Source organism: Lissotriton helveticus, chromosome 1_2, assembly GCF_964261635.1.
Source record: "Lissotriton helveticus chromosome 1_2, aLisHel1.1, whole genome shotgun sequence".
Classification (NCBI taxonomy): Eukaryota; Metazoa; Chordata; class Amphibia; order Caudata; family Salamandridae; genus Lissotriton; species Lissotriton helveticus.
In genome coordinates this window covers 250,600,757-250,621,278 of record NC_136058.1, presented here as the reverse complement: position 1 = coordinate 250,621,278, position 20,522 = coordinate 250,600,757, and the positions used below count along the sequence as shown (strand labels likewise).

The 20,522-nt window shown below is 46.8% G+C and overlaps 1 pseudogene across 1 annotated transcript in view; it reads right to left on the bottom strand.

The window, feature by feature from the left end:
- Window positions 1-9,416: 9,416 nt before the first annotated feature.
- The window catches only part of LOC144800450 (vitamin D3 hydroxylase-associated protein-like), a 370,773-nt pseudogene continuing 359,667 nt past the window's right edge, over window positions 9,417-20,522 (bottom strand). The window contains exon 15 of the transcript XR_013604355.1: window positions 9,417-9,861. The product of XR_013604355.1 is annotated as a vitamin D3 hydroxylase-associated protein-like (transcript). The remainder of the gene's footprint in view (window positions 9,862-20,522) is intronic.

The following is a 20,522-nucleotide window of genomic DNA, read 5'->3' as shown; positions in this document are numbered from 1 at the left end:
ACTGTTCTGTGCTCTGTTGTTTCACAGCTAAGTCTGAGCTATAAAATACCATGTGCATAAATACATGTAGTAACAGTGGTTGAAAACAAAATACAAAAGTTTTAAAGGTCTGCCAAGGTCAGGCTAGACAGCAGATGGTACTCTCTCAAATTCCAGTTGTGGTGCCAACCTAGCATGTCATGGCATTTTACCAGGTCCTCATACGTGATGTACTCTGTGTTTTTTAGCCCTCGCAGTTGGCACCAGCCCACCCCAGCACTCACCTTTTGCTACTTGAGCACCATTCCAATGCTCCAGTACCTGGGCTGCAGCACGTGACATCCTGTCGCAACAAGGCTTGATTGTGTAATGCGCCTTCTCTATGATACTCCTTCCATCGAACAGTACCACGAGTGGTTACTGGCAGACTCAGCCCAGTGGAGCAGCAGTGCATGAGCTATAGGTAAGTATGATCATGTCATTTTATTATGCAAGGCCTGGCCAGTTAAAGAAAGGGCTTCCAAGATTTCAGATTGCTAATGTGTGACATTTCTCTGTTTATGGACTACTGTGCTTAGGCGTGACATTTTGATGGTTAATGTGTAGCACTTTTAGTAACAAAATCCTGAGCAGAACAATACGGTTATGGTCTTGTAATGAGATAAATATCAGAAATAACTCCCTTTGTGATCTATAATGTACAGACACTACCTAAAAGCTGCAACACTGCTGCACAGCTTCTACATGGTCAATACCTTATTATTTTTCTAACATGCCAGGGGGACACCGGGCAGCTATGGTGCCTACACTGCATTTGATGAAGCACTTAGGGTTGGACATTAAACAACATTAGTGCCCCCTTCAAAAAGACACGTGCTGCAGCTGTTATTGATTTCCTTTTGCAGTTGGCGCACTCAGGAGTATATGGGCAGACTGGCTCAGCCCTTCAGACTTCCTCTGGGGTCATAATGCTATAATCACTTCCCAGTCTATTCACAGTGCCAGAGTCAGATCCAATTAATGTAAGTTAGATTTCTAGAGTGCTACTTGTCACCCACCAAAATATTCAGGTGTTGAGTAGGTGAGTGTGGGCGGATCTTCAGCTTCTTGCACAATTTAAGAATCGAGAGAAAGGCCCTGATGCATTGGAGGGAGGCCGTTCCAGGATTTGGCAGCTTGGGAGGAGAATGATCGAACTCCCATTCTGCTTCCCTGGATGCGGTGTGCGCTTGAGTGAGTAATGCTAACCAAAGTTGTCTGGCGGGTTAGTGGAAGTGAAGTTGGTGATTGAGGTATGCAGTCCCAAGTTGTGTAGTGACTTGAATGCATGTGTGAGAAGTCCATATGGTAGGATAAGGAGAGAAGGATGCAAAGGTAGAGGAGCTCTCACAGAGACATCTCCCATTTCATCTAGATACTCAAATACCCCAATATTTAACAAACAAACCTACCCTTCACCAGTTAACCGAGGAGGTGATGGCTGCCAGGTACTAACCCATGCACCTAGGCACCAGCACAACATAATTGTTGACTTGTGAGGCCACAGTCTCTTACAGCTTACCATTAATATCTAGTGACTCTTCAGAGACCCAGCAAAATGTCAGCACAAAATGGCAATTGATTTTCCAGTGGGAGCTGAGGACTGGGTCGAACAGGAATTATGCTTACACAATTCTTCACGGGATTTCTCCCTTTGACTCTCCCATGCACACACATGCAAGAGAGCTGACATTCCCACCTCATTTATATAAATAAGAGTTGCAAGACGAACTGTGGTTTGGAATGCAGTTTTATTTTCAAATTTGTTTGCTTTTTAGAAAACGTAATATTGCAAGAAACTGGGGTATTACTCAAAATGATTGCCCCCTCCCCTGCAGAATGTGATGAGGGGGCACTGAGCCTACCATAGCTCACAGATATTCATTGGCATTGGGCTTAAAGTGCCTCTCTCGAAGTTTAGATCCCACTTAAGTGTTATCCCCGCACCCCTCCCATACCCCTGCACCGCAGGGGATTCAGGGATCTGCCTTTCTCCCTTAGCAAGCATGACCTATCATGAACAGAAATGCATGCTGTTACCTGCCTCTGCATACTTCTGTACGTTGGGAGGGCACAGTGTGGAATGAGAGCTGCATTGGCATCACTCCTAGCTGTCCTGGGACTGGGACAGATGATAACTGAGCACCGCGTGTCACCAAGTTGCCTAAACTTTGGAGCAGTGTCAAGGGCTGGCGAATTCAGAGCTCACTGGCATGACGCGAAGCGCGGCTGCCACCGGGTCCAAATTTGTGAACCCTCCAATCAGTTTCTGTTAATTAGCTAACTGGATATTGCTTTCTGATACTTGCAATCTCATTTTTGATATTTTATGCATGGGCTCATGATGTTGGCAAAGCAGCCAGGGCGGGATGTCACATATTACGGGACTCTTCGTAAGTAGATATCAAACCTACATTGCAGGCGAGTTGCCAACAGACCCCGCTACCTCTACTGTGTCAATGACAGTCCATCCAGTTCCTCATTCAGCCAGTCCATCACTGATTAAACATTCTCTCTGCTCCTGTTAAATTAGGCCACACCTTTGAGTGTGTTGGGGATGGTTTCAAATCCGAAGAAACCTTCACACTCTATTTTATATTTTTTTTGCAGTTTCTTCAACATATCCCAGCGTGCACAGAAGGACAAAGCAATTAATCTCAGTTTTCAAATACCATTTTTTCATTCATAGCCAAAAGTCATATTATGTGTAAACGTATTGTTTTACTTATTCATGCATTTAGAATCACTTTGTTTATAAAGACATAACCCGAACTATCCTGGTTAAAGACATTTCGGCGCAGATTCACAAAGGTTTAGTATCAGGTTAACGCTAGCCTGACGTTATACCTATTTGGCGATTAAGAAACTAAAGGAACGTGGTATTAGCGTTGGTTTGCGTGGCTAAACGCTGCTTTGCAATACTTTGCGTTAAGGGTGTCAGAGTCAGTTCCCATACAACCAAACATGCTTTTTGACGCTAAACCTTATCTACTAACATGAGTAGACAGGGTTTAGTGTCATAAATTTAACGTAGCTGGAAAACTGGCGTTAATAGGAGACATGTTTTCATTTCTCCTTTCTTTTCCTACTTTGCATGCGTGCTGCACTATGCAGCACACATATAAAATAGGAAAGGGTTTTAAAAGTGTCTAGTCAGCATTTTCCACAGGAAGGGTACAAAACCTAGGATACGCTCCCAAGCACTATGGCGCTGCGGTGAGTGCCTGGTGCACAGCAGCTGAAATCAGCCCCAGCGCTAGGGAAACAGGAGGAGAGAGCCATATCTATATGATCATGGTGCTGTCCTGCTCTCTCCCTGTCACGCAACGCCGCCCAGCCTCTTTGAGTGCTGCGCTGCGTTGCGTGACACCTTTCAAAATCTGGGCCACTGTCTAAAAATTGAAACAATAATGCAATACAATGCATGCAAACATACGTAATTATCAATGATTGTAACTAAAGAGCTAGCAGGGCTTTGTAAATGCGGCATTTTTAAATGTAGTACTTCATATGCAGGGGGCCCTTGTTGCTCCTTAGGGGAAAAGGGGCAGATTCTGAATTATGTGGAACCGCTTCATCCTCTACACCTGTCTACTGCATAGGTAAGGAGCCTGTGTCAGGACCTGAGAGGCTTTACTCTTTAAATACAAAACGCAAGGGCAGTATTTCTTGAGTTATCCACACTACTATAATGTGGCCGATTTAAGCTGGTTTTGACAGAATGGTCACAAATTAAAACTTTGACGCAATGTGCCCTTGTAGGGGCAGTAGTACACGAAGGAAGTGGAATATTTTGCCGGTTAACAGGTTAAAAGTGGATTGGGCATCAGAATACTGATGTGATAAAGATTTAACACACTGACATGTCATGTGGCTATAACACATTGACAGGTGATGGGTATATAACAAACTGACATATAACAGGGATATACCATAATAACATGATATGAATATAACACGCTAACATACGATGTGAAATATCACATTGACGTGGTGGGCATATAGCACATTTACATGTGATATAATATAATATGCTTACATGCCACGGGGACTTGACACATCAACATGCGATGGAGATATAACACATTGTCATGTTTTGTGGACTTAACATGCTGACACGTGATGAGGATATGCCATAATGACAATTGATTGGTATATAACACGCTAACATCTTGGTGATCTTTCACCATCGCGCGTTTTAACGCTTTATTGCTGCTGACTTTTAAAATCTATTATTTGTATATCCTGGCACTTTTGCTTTTATTTGCGCCGCTGTTTTTGTTGTATATTGTGCTACTGCATTGCTGCAATTTACCTGAATAACAACGCGGGGACATAGAGAGGCTTACTTGCACGATAATCGGCCCCTTCACCCGCATTTAGCGGGGCTTTAGACAGAGGGCTCCAGGGTTCCTGGTGGTGCTATTTCGACCGCCATCTTGGTGGGGGCTAACGCTTGGGCCACTTCAGGCTCCATATTGGGTGGGGCTAGAGGCTCTAGTAGCCGGAAGCCCGGGCACTGGAGAGCTTATTTAATCTGCTCCTTCAGTAAGTGCTGCAGATCTTTCACCATCGCGCGTTTTAACGCTTTATTGCTGCTGACTTTTAAAATCTATTATTTGTATATCCTGGCACTTTTGCTTTTATTTGCGCCGCTGTTTTTGTTGTATATTGCGCTACTGCAGTGCTGCAATTTACCTGAATAACAACGCGGGGACATAGAGAGGCTTACTTGCATGATAATCGGCCCCTTCACCCGCATTTAGCGGGGCTTTAGACAGAGGGCTCCAGGGTTCCTGGTGGTGCTATTTCGACCGCCATCTTGGTGGGGGCTAACGCTTGGGCCACTTCAGGCTCCATATTGGGTGGGGCTAGAGGCTCTAGTAGCCGGAAGCCCGGGCACTGGAGAGCTTATTTAAGCTGCTCCTTCAGTAAGTGCTGCAGATCTTTCACCATCGCGCGTTTTAACGCTTTATTGCTGCTGACTTTTAAAATCTATTATTTGTATATCCTGGCACTTTTGCTTTTATTTGCGCCGCTGTTTTTGTTGTATATTGCGCTACTGCATTGCTGCAATTTACCTGAATAACAACGCGGGGACATAGAGAGGCTTACTTGCACGATAATCGGCCCCTTCACCCGCATTTAGCGGGGCTTTAGACAGAGGGCTCCAGGGTTCCTGGTGGTGCTATTTCGACCGCCATCTTGGTGGGGGCTAACGCTTGGGCCACTTCAGGCTCCATATTGGGTGGGGCTAGAGGCTCTAGTAGCCGGAAGCCCGGGCGGCGTAACACCATAAATAGGCATGTGTAAACAGACGCACAGCAGATGCGCGCAGCGGTCGCGCCGTAGATGCGCCGGAGGTAAGCCCGTTTGCGCCCGTTCGCGCAACGGACGCGCATAGGGCCGCTACCTCTGGCCACCTGCACTCTCCTCGCCTGGTCTATTCCCGGACGGCTCTGCTGGATCTAAGACCGTCCTAGGCGCCCTTGATACAGAGGGCCACTGTCCCATCTCTGCCCCAATCTTTGTCGTGTGGACTGCTCAATGTCCGGTCGCTTTGTAAGCACCACACGGAGATAGCCTTTCTGGTCGACTCGTCCGGCCTGGACGTGTTGTTTTTAACCGAAACGTGGACTTGGGAGAACTGCCTAGTTGAACTGGGTTTGGCCTGTCCCCCGGGCTTTAAAATCATTCACACCCCCCGGCCGAAGAATCGTGGTGGCGGAATTGGCATCATTTACCGTGAAAAGTTGGATTTTTTCCAGCTTAAAATCAGTGAGGTATCGGGCTTCGAGGTAATGGGTTTTTCCCTCAGAAACCTGGAGAGAACACTGATTTCGGGGGTGTTGTGCTATCGGCCGCCGGGCTCGGTTTCTTCTCTGCCAGAGTTTCTTGACTTAGTGTACGATCTATCAAATACCCACTCGAAGTTGTTAGTCCTGGGCGACTTCAACTTATGGCAGGGGGGCCCTTTAGACGGAGCGCTTACTTCTCTCTGTCAAGCCCTTGCTGACATCCAACGGCAGCAACTGGTCTGCTCGGCGACTCATAGGGGCGGTCATGTTCTGGACTTGATTTTCGCTGGCGCTCACTCGGCAGTGATTAATGACATCTTAGCCCAATGCTGGACCAATCATGCGCTTGTGGCCTTCTCCTTATGTTTAGGGGACCACTCTTCTGAAGTCGCCGGGGTGGGACTTTTGAAACTGGGCCGACCTTGGTCTCGATTGCTCAGCTCATCCCCTTTGCCCTCCTTAATACCTGCTAACTTCTGCTTGAGGAATTCAGTGGAAGAAAGTTATTCCTCCTTGTGCCGGTCTATCACCGACTCGCTGGATAAGATGGCGCCTCTTCGCAGAGCGAGAGTGAACCGGGCTTTTCCCTGGTATACGGAGGAGCTACGACATCTGAAGCTGAACTGTAAACGGGCGGAGAGAGTGTGAAGAAGGGAGTACTCCACCTCGGCTAAAGCTTCGTTTAGGTTCGCACTAAGAGGCTATAAGGATCAGATCAAGCGGGCCAAGGCGGCATTCTTAGAAGCCTCCTTGACTCAGGCGCCTAATAAATCTCAAGCCCTGTTCAAAATTGTCAAGGACCTGTCACATCCTGCTTGTGCGGCTAACACGGTTCGTGCGTCGCAGGCTCTCTGCGACTCATTGGCACATGCTTTCGAGGAGAAGACTGCTAAGATCCTGGAGGGCTTAATACACCCCTTACCTGCAGCTCCCGGCCTGGGAGCTCCGGTCGATATGCCCAGTCAACCCCGGACAGGTGCTGCTGACCTTGGTCTGGGAGCTCCGGGCAGTTCACCCAGTCGACCCCAGCCGATCGGTGTGGGAGCTCCGGTGGAGCGGCCCAGTCGACCCCAGATGGGCATTGTTGCCCTTGGTCTGGGAGCTCCGGGCAGCTCACCCAGTCGACCCCAACCGATTGGTGTGGGAGCTCCGGTGGAACTGCCCAGTCGACCCCAGACGGGCACTGTCGCCCTTGGTCTGGGAGCTCCGGGCAGTTCATCCAGTCGATCCCGGCTGAGGTTTTTCCCTTCTCCTTCCTTTGAGGAATTTTGTAAGGTGGCTCATTCGGTGTCCTCGGGGTCTCCGCTTGATCCGCTGCCTCCCAAATTCTGGAAGGTTTTCCACGCAGAACTTTTCTTGCCTTTGTTCTCGATCTGTCTCCAATCCTTGGAGTCGGCATCGGTGCCAGAGTGCTGGAAGTTAGCAGTAGTGTCACCTCTGCTAAAAAAGCCAACTCTGGATCCGGCCTGTCTTTCCAATTACAGGCCGATCTCGTTGCTCCCTTTTCCGATTAAGATCTTGGAAAGGTGGGTGACCCGCTCACTCTCAGGCTTCCTGGAGAACATCGGGTGGTTCGATGAGGCCCAGTTTGGCTTCCGCCCCGGACACGGGACGGAGTCCGCGCTGGTGACCGTGTTGGACAACCTTCGTTTGCGTGTCGACAGTGGTCGGGCAGCCTTTTTAGTGCTGCTCGACATGTCGGCCGCGTTCGACACGGTCTGCCATCGGACGCTGGTCAGGAGGCTGGAGGAGTGTGGGGTCACTGAGGGGGCTAGAGACTGGCTGATATCCTATCTTGGTGGCAGGCAACAGTTGGTTTCACTTCCGCCATTTAGCTCTGAGCCAAGGAGTATAGGACAGGGGGTCCCACAGGGCTCGGCCATCAGCCCTATATTGTTCAACCTGTACCTTCGCCCTTTAGTCCAGCTAATTAAATCTTTCGGTGTCTCGGCCTTTAATTATGCCGATGACACCCAGCTGGTCTTTTCTCTGGAAGGGAACAATGCGGTCTCGCTGGACACTTTTCATCGCTGCATGGCAGCTACAGCGGACTGGTTGCGAGCTAACTCCCTGCAATTTAATAGCTCGAAGACGGAGGTGCTCCATTGTTCCACTGACCGGATTCCACGGGCACTCCCTGAGAACTTTTGGCCCAGTACCTTCCTCAAACCAGTGCTGGCAGCGGAATCTGCTCGTAACCTGGGGGTAATGTTTGGCCCTAACTTATAACTTGACATACACGTTAATAAAACCACTGCAACGTGTATGATGCTGCTACGCATGTTACGCAAAGTCCTGCCCCTTCTCCCCGCTCAAGCCAGGCCGGAAGTAGTCCGTGGTACCATACTAAGTCGTCTTGACTACTGCAACGGGCTTCTTCTGGAGGCTCCAAAAAATCTGATGGGGAAGCTACAGCGGGTGCAGAACATGGCCGCCAAGCTGGCTCTTTCCCGCCCTAGGTCCAGCTCTTCCACTCTTGCTCTACGAGACCTACACTGGCTCCCGGTAGGTTTGCGGGTACAGTTCAAAGCTGCATGCTTGGTGTTTAAAGCTGTACACCTTTTGGGCCCCATTCCTTTGCAAAACATGTTTGCGTGGTATTCTGCTCCACGGACCCTTCGTTCTTCATCGGCTCACCTCCTGGTGGTTCCAAGGTTTCAAAGAGTGAGGATGGGTGGTCGCTCCTTTAGCGTGGCAGCGGCCACATTTTGGAACTCCCTCCCACTTTCTTTGAGGAGTTACAAGGACTATTTTCCGTTTAGGAAAGCATTAAAAACTTACTTATTTCCAAAAATGGCTTGAGCGGTTAAAGCGCATGGTTCCTTGATCAAAGCGCCAGGATGCCCTCTGGGTGACAGGTTTTGCGCTCTATAAATATATTAAATAAATAAATAAACATATTTGGTATATATTGCGTGCACATATCCAGGTCTACTGGAATTATGGGATTGTGTGGAGATTTTTGAATAATTAGAGATTTGCCACATAATCCATCATCTGCCGAATAATCTGCAGATTTTAACCCCAAAAATATTTTCTAGCTCAAACGGTACAAAAGTTACTAAAAACTGCAGTGTCACATGTTGCGGTGCAGTGAAAGGCCCTTTGCAAAGCTAGACTGGCATCTTTCTGTTGCCTATTGGTATATTTGGATTTTAAACTGGTACTAATAAGGTCTAACCAAAGCCAAGAATGTGTTACCAAGTTTAAAAATGGTGATATAATGAAGTAATACTATTACAAAATGTGCTGCATTATGCGGCATAGTCAGCCTTTCCTTGCCACATAAGTTACTCTTCCCTACCACATGATTTGTCTTCTTTCTGCTGCATAATTCCAGTGGATCTGCACATTTTAAACTAACTTGATATAGCACGTTGACATTTGATGTCAATATAATACCCTAACTTGCATTGCCGATTTAGGAGAGTACTAAATCAAGTTAATGAGTCAAAATTAGCTTTGGTTTAGAGTCTTCTCAATTACAACTCTCACACACCCTAATCATTATATCAAAGCTTGATTTGAGCCATCGGTTTCCGGTGCTCGGCACCAGCACTTAATTGTCAACACTGGTACATATGACAGTCTGACACATGGTGGTGCAGTTTGTTTTAATTAGAGATGGGAGCAGCACAACAATAACTGTTTATTAGTTCAATATACATAAAAAGTGACTAATACCTGCTGCCGCAGAAATTTGTATAGCTTTGGGGCCTGGAATAGTCAGAATTATCACACTTGTAGGAATATGATGACTAGTAGGTGTATTTTTACTCAATTGGCAGCGCTGACTTCAGAAATAGATGGTGCAAGAGGATGTGACCTCCTAACAACGACCCTTGCACCAATTTTGTTTTACAAATAAAGTACCAGGTTAAAGGAAACATCTTTCACATAATATTCACTGTAAAATCTCGAACTTCATTTTGCTCATGTGCGTCACTTGCTCAACCTCTTTCATAAATCGAAGGCACAGTTCATCCTGCCAGGTGAGAGCCACACACTGTACAGCCACAGGGAGTCCAACACCTCCTGTTGCAGCCTGCAGAGGAAATAAAAACACGAGAATCATTTTTCAGTACACAACTGTGATATATCACCGAATTAACAAATAGATGTTCCGTGACGTGAGAAAGAACCTCTTAAGGATTTTGAAGGCCCTGGTCCAAAAGTATTTTGAGGGCCCCTCTTTGGAACAGATTTGATTTTATTATCCAATTTCAACTCTTTCATCCCCTTTTTTGGCCAGGTAAGTGACACTCCGTAGGCACACTGGTCCAAATTCTAAATGTGTATTTTCATCTAATAATCCGGGATAAAGTCATGTGTGTTCTCAATATTGTAATGCAACAGCAACTAACTAATATTATTGACCAGCTGACAATTCTCAGATGTGAAGCCTATTTTGATCTAAAAAAAATGGTGTTGAAAAACATAAACACAACATTTCTCTGTAAAATGTCGTAAAGGAACAAGGTATTTAAAACAATCTGTTTAAAACGTATTCAAAGTCATTAGGGCAATATTCTGCTGAACAGAGCTGGCTTTATTAGGGGGACGGACCACTGAAAGGCTGGCGACCTGCGCCTTGGTCCACTTTGCCCATGCCTTAAAACATCTCTGGAAAGTACCTAATTGTGGTCGCAGAGGCAAACTCCAGTGGACAACAAGGTCACAGATCATGATTAACACTTTCGCTGCGGCGGCAATTCTGCCGCAGCGCTAGGGGGGGAGGGAGATAGCGCGGCGCTCCCATGCTCGTGACGGAACCGCTCCGTCACGAGCCTCGGGCGCGCTGTGCTTGTGACGGAGCGGTTCTGTCACGGCCCCGCCCGCTCAATAGGACGCACAGCGCAGGCGCGCCGAGCGGGCCGTGAGGGAACCGCTCCGTCACCAGCACAGCGCGACCGAGGCTGGTGACGGAGAGGTTCCGCCACCAGCATGGAAGAGGCTAGATTCAACAAGTGCTTTAAACAACATACTGATAGGGTAGATTGTCGATACTATTGGTATTATTAATTCATTTGTATTTGTTAAATGAGAAGTGTTTCATAGAATGTGGTGAAGGGTTTTAAACATGGGGCATATTGAAAACATGAAATATTGATGATGACTATAGTAATAGTCTGACTACTAATCAAAATTATTTGTTTTAATTTAATTGTTATCTTCAATATGCCTATCTGAGCGGCATTGAAATATTGAAAACATTGGTAAATAAATACAGAATTCCAGTAGGAATATCTCTATGGTTGATTGGGCAAAAGAGGTAGATTTAAACCAACCCCAGTCTGCTTAACACGGTACAGCGATTCTCATAAGTAAAAGCAACACAATTGTATTAATCCTACATAAAACATTACATTTTAACTTCACTACTTAATAAACAAAGTCCTGAATAACAGATAAAATCATTAAATAATAATTATCGAAACATCAAGGCTGGAAGTATTTGACTAACATTTCTACCATTTAACCCCTTCGCCGCGGAGCTAATTCCCCCGCGGCGCTGGGGTGGGGGCGCGCGCAACGCCACTGTGCTTGTGACGAGCTCAGCTCGTCACGCTGCACGGTGGCGCTGTGCTCATGACGAGCTGAGCTCGTCATGATCACGCCCGTATTTCAGAACGTTCAGCACAGCGGGGGAATTAGCCGCGCATGTGAACGCCGCACGTGTTATGACGAGCTCAGCTCGTCATCAGCACAGCGCAACTGTGCCTCATGACGAGCTGAGCTCGTCATGAGCACGGGAGGGGTTAAAAGTGGATAATAAAATCTCTCCTATGTCTCTGATAAAGTTAAAAAACATAATAAAATGCAAAGTGTCTTGCGATGACCCATGATTACTGCCACAATGTCCTAGGTTTGTAACCTTGTTCCAAATATTTGGGACCTCAAACAACAAGTGCAGCATGTTTAGCCTAAATCTTGTAAACAGAACACGAAGGTTGCTGTTAACTACCGAGGTAAAAATAAGGCTCCATAAGTGAGTCAGTTTTCAAAGACACATGCTCACAAACTGAGGCTTTCATAATTTCTGGCTTTCCTTATCAGCTTGATGCCATATCAAAAAAATTCTTTTAAACCAAGCCAGGCCACCTTTTCCCATTGCATGAGACTTGCCAAACAAATCACGCCATCCCAAAATGGAAATAGAGTTTTTATGTATCTCAAACATGGAATGCCATGTGCTGTATCAATCAGTCAATCAATCAGGGGATTGTAAGCACACTACCCACCCACGAGGGTGTCAAGGCGCTGGAGGGAGAGGAGTGGGGTGAGCAGCTCGTTCAGCTGAAAAGCCAGGGTTTGAGTGTCTTTCTGAAGATACTCAGGGAGGGGACACATCTGATGTCGATCAGAAGCTCGTTCCAGGTCTTGTTTGCGATGTAGGAGAAGGCTCTCCCTCCTGTTCTGGCTCTGTGTTGTTCTGGCTCTGTGTATGCACTGGGTTTCGGCGAGGGCAAGGTTGGTGGATCGGAGGTTTCTTTTGGGTACGTGGAAGGTAAGTATTGGCGAATTTTGCGAAATGGCGGATTATTTTGCAATTGCACTATACTCAGCTGGAGTACTTTCTACTGGCTAATCAGTAAGTGCTACCTCGTTGGGTAAATGTATCGTGCTTTTCCTACACTACGGCTGCGTAAAGGCCCAGAAGAGTTGTCCAGTCACCACGTGTGTCTGTAACTTTGCCACCGCGCCCATAGGTGCCGAGATCCCTCGAGTGAGCTGTCCATCACAGTGGGAGAAAGGGCGGGAAGAGGTTGCATAGCCTAGTGTGTGTGGGGCTGGGCTTCTGTGCGAGTTCACATGCCTCTTGTTTATGAAGGGCCAGACACCGATCAGAGCAGCAGAAGAGGAGAAAGCAGTAAGTACTACCTCGTTGGGTAAATGTATCTTGCTTTTCCTACACTACAGCTGCGTAAAGGCCCAGAAGAGTTGTCCGGTCACCACGTGTGTCTGTAACTTTGCCACCGTGCCCATAGGCGCCGACGTCCCTCGAGTGAGCTGTCCATCACAGTGGGGGAAAGGGTGTGAAGAGGTTGCATAGCCTAGTGTGTGTGGGGCCGGGCTTCTGTGCGAGTTCACATGCCTCTTGTTTATAAAGGGTCAGACACCAATCAGAGCAGCATATGAGGAGAAAGCAGTAAGTGCTACCTTGTTGGGTAAATGTATCGTGCTTTTCCTACACTACAGCTGCGTAAAGGCCCAGAAGAGTTGTCCAGTCACCACGTGTGTCTGTAACGTTGCACCGGGCCCATAGGCACCGAGGTCCCTCGAGTGAGCTGTCCATCACAGTGGGGGAAAGGGCAGGAAGAGGTTGCATAGCCTAGTGTGTGTGGGGCCGGGCTTCTGTGTGAGTTCACATGCCGCTTGTTTATAAAGGGTCAGACACCGATCAGAGCAGCCGATGAGGAGAAAGCAGTAAGTGCTACCTCGTTGAGTAAATGTATCGTGCTTTTCCTACACTACAGCTGCGTAAAGGCCCAGAAGAGTTGTCCAGTCACCACGTGGGTCTGTAACTTTGCCACTGCGCCCATAGGCGCCGAGGTCCCTCGAGTGAGCTGTCCATCACAGTGGGGGAAAGGGCGGTAAGAGGTTGCATAGCCTAGTGTGTGTGGGGCCGGGATTCTGTGCGAGTTCCAATGCCTCTTGTTTATAAAGGGTCAGACACCAATCAGAGCAGCAGATGAGGAGAAAGCAGTAAGTGCTACCTCGTTGGGTAAATGTATCGTGCTTTTCCTACACTACAGCTGCGTAAAGGCCCAGAAGAGTTGTCCAGTCACCATGTGTGTCTGTAACTTTGCCTCCGCGTCCATAGGCGCCTATGTCCCTCTAGTGAGCTGTCCATCACAGTGGGGGAAAGGGCAGGAAGAGGTTGCATAGCCTAGTGTGTGTGGGGTCAGGCTTCTGTGCGAGTTCACAAGCCTCTTGTATATAAAGGGTCAGACACCGATCAGAGCAACAGCTGAGGAGAAAGCAGCCTCCTGGTCACTGGAAGTACAGGGGGATTGCACTCGAGAAACTCGTGGATGCCTAGACATCCATCACAGATTACAACTATTTGTAGACGGTAGATTTGGGGAGAAAGCACACCTGCCTAGCATCGACCGTGCTCACTAGATTCTTGGACTGATTATAATGCGTTACTGAATTTGAGCTTCAACTCGGGCCCCTCCTTTATTTATATCTGTAAGTGCTTCCTGCTGAGGTTTAATTTTTGTGACAGGAGCCTCGTTGCCTAATTGTAACTATTCTCTGACCCTGCTTCGAGGGTCAGAGCAGGGTCAGAGAATAGTTGCAAGTAGTCAACGAGGCGCCGCTCAGGAAGCACTTACAGGGTTACAGCAGGTGCCCAAGTTGAAGCTAATTTCTTTGTAACCATTTTGTAAGTGGTTACAAAGAAATTAGCTTCAACGTGGGCACCTACTGTAACCCTGTAAGCGCTTCGTGGAAAAAATGTGTCCCGCTCGTGGATTCGTCTGCAATTTCACGAGATTCGCGGATCGTGAAATTGCGGAAATTCAGCAAATTCCGCGAGCAGAACGAATTTTCGGCCCCTACTTAGTGGAAGGAGATTCTCTCGTTGAGGTTTTGGGGTCCGATGTTGTGGCGGCATTTGTAGGCATGGGTGAGTATCTTGAAAGTGAATCTCTTCTCGAGGGGAAGTCAATGGAGGTCCTGTAGGTGTTGGGTGATATGTTCATGTTGTGGGATGCCGAGAATGAGCCTGGCGCGGTGTTCTGTATTGTCTGGAGCTTGTGGAGTAGAGACTTGTTGATCCCAGCATAGAGGGCATTTCCGGAGTCCTGTCTGCTAGTTATGAGTGCGTGGGTGACAGTCTTTCTTGTTTCGGTGGGGATTCATTTGAAAGTCTTGCAGAGAATGCGAGGGTGTTGAAATAGCTAGAGGTGACGGCGTTGACCTGTCAGTTCATAGAGAGGGAGAAGTCGAGTACGATGCCGAGGTTTCGAGCGTGGTCCTTGGGGGTCGATGGGCTGCAGAGAGAGGCAGGCCACTAGTTGTTGTTCCAAGCTGACGGGGAGGTTCCGAGGATGAGGACGACTGTCTTCTCTGAGTTGAGCTTGAGGCAGCTGTTTCTCATCCAGGTTGCAACTTCCTGCATTTCTTCCTGGAAGTTGAGTATGGTGATGGTGGGGTCTTTGGTGAGGGAGAGGATGAGCTGGGTGTTATCTGCATACGATACTATGCTGAGGCCGTGCTGTCTGACGATGGCGGTGAGGGGGGCCATGTAGATTCTGAAGAGGGTTCAGCTGGGCTATGATCTTTGGGGTACTCCAGAGTGATTTCCGTGGGCTTGGAGAGGAAGGGTGGCAGTCCTATTCTTTGGGTTCTGCTGTTGAGGAAAGAGCGGATCAAGTAAAGGGCGGTTCCTTGAATGCTGGCATCATAGAGTCTGGTGGCAAGTGTGTGGTGGGAGATGGTGTTGAATGCTGCTGAGAGGTTGAGCAGGATCAGGGTCGCGGTGTGTCCTTGGTCGAGGAGAGAGCAGAAGTCATTTGTTGTGGTGAGTAGGGCTGTCTCACTGCTGTGGTTGCTGTGGAATCCGTAAGGGAGAGACAATTCTGAAAAATCTCCCAATTCAATTTTGTTTCTGGCTTACTCCACACTGTTACTGATCGCAGGGGTGGACGAAGAGCTAAGACATCAGATAGATAACATGCCTAATTCCCCGTGGGAAATATAAGATGGTACGCCTGACAGATGCCTAAAATATTTGTTCTCGATAGTCTGAAGTCTTGTAACATCAAGATAACCTCACATGTCACTACCATAAGCAACAGTTGGCATACATTTCACTTCTTATATCTTCAATATGATCTTCTGAGGTTTCCTTCCCAAACTGGATGTAAAAGCCGAGACTGAGGAAATCGCCTTCGGTAGCACATGTTTTTTTTGTCCCCAATGAGGGACTTCCATACCACTTTTGAGTCAGAGTTTCTAACAAAATTAATGAATTGAGATATTTCTGTACCCCCCACAACATGCTCCCATTTTCTGATGGTGAAAGTCCTCACCCAGACTATCCTCCAGAAGGGGGGCATTGCCTAGAACAACAACATAAGGGGTAGGCTCAGTGACGTTTACCCTTATATCTGCAGGGCCCTTGTATTCAAGGTTTGATCTGCCCCAAACGAAAACCACCATGGAAAAGTAGTATGGACATCTCTAGCAAATAGAGTAGAGCATACACTCGCTAAATTAGCGATTGCCTTTAGGGCTATGTGGGGTACGTAGTGTGTGTGCAAAATTCTATAGCTCAGCTAACTCAGAGCCACCCTCTCCGCACACAAGCATCCCTCTATGCTTTGATGGGGGCTGCAGTAATACCTCCTAAAATGCAGAGATCTGAAAGCATTTCTTTATAGGTATATCCAAAGTCAGTGAATGTATGGTGAACATCAGTCTGCACAGTCACAAGTTTGCTTCCCTTAGGAGGATCCCCTTCAGTAGATAACACGGGCAAGTCATCTGAGTGGGGCACTGTGAAATTAGGGCTGAATAATTGTTACGCCTGTATTAGAAATTGGGTCTCTAGTTGGCAGAGGTATACACCCTGTCCAAGTAGTGACCAAAATCCTAGTCAGGGTAAGCTCGATAAACACTAAAAGATAACCTGTTCTCACCCTCTTGTAGCTTGGCACAGAGCAGTCAGGCTGATCTAAAGAAGCAATGTGTAAAGTATTTGTGCAACACAGACACACAATAGCACACTGAAGGTACCACAGAAATACTCCACACAGGTTTAGGAAAATAGAGAACACATATTTTTTTAAGTAAAACGAGACCAAAACCACAAAAATCCAGTAAGTAGAACCGGAATTATGAATTGTAAAAGAATATATTAAAATAGTGCTTAAAAGTCCATAGCCTAAAGGTTGCCTGAGGCCTCGCTAGCCCGGAGAAAATTCAAAGTTCAGGCCAACTGTGATGGAGTGGAAGATGGCTGCAGGACTCATGCAGGTCCCGCTGAAAAAGTACCTTGAATGGAGCAAGCGTCACATGCGAGGATACAAGGCGTCGAGGAGGTGCTGCGTCTGCGTCGAGGATGGAGGTGAAGCGCCGGTGCCAATCCACGCAGTTGAAGAACCCGTTATGATGCAGGTGCTGCGTGGTCATCAACCCACGTTGTCCATCGGCGTTGAGCAGCGTAGTCCATCAAGGCAATGTCACCGATCTGCTCCTGTGTTGGTGTCTAAGTGCAATGCGTTGGTACAATTGCCACAAAATCATCCCTGCATCTATTTTGATGGTTCTGGACTACAGAAATCGCCTTTCAAGGGCCCAGGACTGGATTAGCACAGCTTGGCTGGGCAGGACCCCCAGATGGCAGTGTGCAGGTGCTGTTGGAGAATTGAGGAGTGTCTTTGATGTGCTTGAGACTTCAGGACAGCAGTCCTTACTTATGGCAGAGTTCTTGGAGTTCTTTACAGTTCCAGCAGTGTACTCTCTTAGTAGAGCCCATTATTTATATCCAATTTGCCTTTGAAGTGGGGGTGACTTCAAAGCATACCCTTGAAGTGCACAGCCTTTCATCCCAGCCATGTATTCAGGCTATCAGTAGGGAGTAATCTGCCCTTTGTGTGGGACACAAGACAATGCCTATTTAGGTGTGGCAGCTCACCCTCTCTCTTCCTCCCCAAGAAACGCTATCAACATGCACATGAGTTCCCTTGTCACACCCACCCTTCTTGTGTTTGTGGATGTATAGAGGATATGCACAAAGTATAGCTGTCACACACCCCATACGTGTATTGGAGATAGGGTGCAAGGCACACAGAGCAGTAACAGCAGAGAAATGTCCACTCTCTAAAAGTGGCATTTCTAAAACAGTAATGTTAAATCCAATATTACCTGGGATTTATCATTACCATTCCAAAGATATAAAACAAGATGCATCTACTACTTTCTAATCAGGAATTACAGCTTAAAAGTGTTTCAGGAATTCCCAATGCTGGCCTATGAGAGAAGCAGACCTCGCAGTAGTGAAAAACAAATTTAGCTGTTTGTTACTACCAGGGCATGCAAAACGTTAAAAAAAAGTATATGTCCTACCTTTTACTTACATAGCATCCTGCCCTATTGGCTACCTAGGGCCTATCTTAGTGGTGACTTATGTGTAATAAAAGGAGAGTTTAAGGTGTGGCAAGCAGGCTTTCAATGCCAAGTCGAAGGGGCAGTAACGGGCACTCACAGGCACTGCAATGGCAGGCCTGAAACAGATACGAAAGGCTGGGTAGCACAACCAGTGCTGCAGGCCCACTAGTAGCATTTAGATTACAGGTCCTGGGTATATGGTATACCATTTTACAAGGAACTTATAGGTAAACTAAATATGACATTTGAGGATACACCAATGTCACCATGTTAAGGGGAGAAGCACATGCACTTTAGCACTGGTCAGCAGTGGTAAAGTACTCAGAGTCCTAAGACCAACAAAATGTTACAGCAAAAAGTGAAGGAAAGCAGGCAAAAAGTTTGGGGGAAGACCACCCGAAGGATAACAGGTCTAACGGCCATCAATGACATGTGAGTCATTAGAGACAAGCCTAGCATGTAATTCAAATGAAATGCTACTAGGATGTGTTTTTCCAGCCTTGTAAATTCGGTTTTTGTTTATTTTGTGTCAGGGTGTGAACGGCATTGTTGATTCTCATTTCACTAGAGGGTTGAGTGTCACATGATTTCCTTCAAGCACATGGTACATTTTATCAACGTGCTCTACAATGGCATTCACAACATTGAGCACGCACTCATAGATCTGAACAGCCTCGTTTTTCCACTCATTGCTGAAGATAGATTGAGTCTTTTAGTCATAGGTGCATTTACTAATAGTTGGTGGTAAATAACGAATTCTTAAAGCCCAGAAGCACTGCTTACAGTGCTTCCTACATCTCATTTACCGATTTGGTAAATACTGAATCGGTAAATGAGGATTCGGTAAATACCGAATCGGTAAATACCAATTCGTTATTTACTGAATCGGTTAAATAGCCTCCTACATAGGAAAAGGCTTTTACCGGTCGGTAACCGACCGGTAAAAGCCTACCTACATCTGGCCCAAAGTTTCTTGCTGGCGCATAAGCAGTTTGTGTTTAAAGTTTTTCTTGTCATTTTTGGAAAGGTTAGAGGGGTAAATGATGGACCAAGAGTTAGGGCCATGTCTAATGATGGTTGAGTCAAGTGTCATGGAGGTATGGATGGGGGGAGGCATGATGAGTCCACTATAGTGGTCAGGTGGTGAAGGGAAGATGAGCTACGGGGGATAGGGATGGAGCACAATGGGGATGGGGAAAAAGGAGAGGGGGACGGTGGGACATCAGTGAGGGGTGGTATCTCCAAGAGATAGTGCGGGCCGTGAAAGGAGGAAGTTTGCGTGTGAGGTGAGAAGGGGGAGGGAAGGTAGGAGAAGGGGGAGAGTCGAAAGTAGAACCAACGGGGATGTAGGATAATAGAGTGAAGTAAAGAAAAGGAGGGGGAGAATGAGACTGAGGGGGACAGTGAAAATAAAGAAGTCTGTGGGATAATAGTAATAAAACACAAATTAGCGAGGTAGAGCAAGGTAATAATTTATTGAGATCTTGTCTAGATCTTATATTGTGTTGGTGGCCTTATCGCTAGTGGTAGGTGCATAGTTATCCTTATTATTAATAAACTTCTAATACTAGTGTAGATTCTGCACAGCCCATAGGGCAGCGTGAAGTGGTTTTAAAAAGTTGAACATGTACTTTTAGGTTTTGTATTTCCTGGTAGTGAAAAACTCCTCAATTCCTTTTTCTCTACTGTGAGGCCTACTTCCATCATAGGATAACATAGGGTTTTGCAGCATGAATCTTTTCTGGATTCACTATGCTGTGCATTATCCCGCCATCTAGTGGTTGGATCCGGAATTGTAGTATTTTCTTAAATTGTTTTTTGGTCTTAGTGGGAGTCGACGATGTAGTACCATTTGGTGCCCTTCTGTGACGTCGACCAACTTCCTCCGTAAACCCCACCTTTGGTAGCCATCTTCAGATTCTTTTTTCCGCCATTGGGTCTGGATCGATACAAAGAAGCTCCTGAGATTGGTGAGAAGAATCAGCGAAAAACAAACAAAAAATCGTTGGAAAAAACGGTAGAGCAGAGTCTTCCATCTTCATCTTTAAATCTAGAACGATCGCAATTCGACGAAAAGAAGAAATCTAGAACTTCTCGACGATATGCACATGCAGGTGGCTCCCTGGGCGTGGTAATGGACAAAACGCCATTCAAGTTTTGTAAGAGCTGCCACCACAAATTCGCTCAAAAGGATCAGCGCCAAGTCTCTATCCTGTGCCTGCCACTGGAACATCGAAGCGACGACTGTAACGCCTGCTTCGTCTTCACTCCAAAGACGTTGAGGCTAAGAGAAAGGCAGCGAGGAGCCAATTATAACATGCAAGGCCAAGGACCACCGCTATTGCTGTGAGACCTGGGTCTCTCCAGTGAGGAGATGACGAGGAAACAGAAGTTTTAATCGTGGAAGTCGAGAGGAAGACTCCAAAGGAGGTAAGAGAGTCATCGACCTTGAAAAAAACAGAAGAGTCTTGAAAATCAGACTCAAAATCACAAAAAGGATTCCGGTGTCGCAGCATTCAGCGACCATAGCTGCATCCAAACAAAAACAGACTGTAGAACCCTTTGATAAGGACTCCGGAGCCG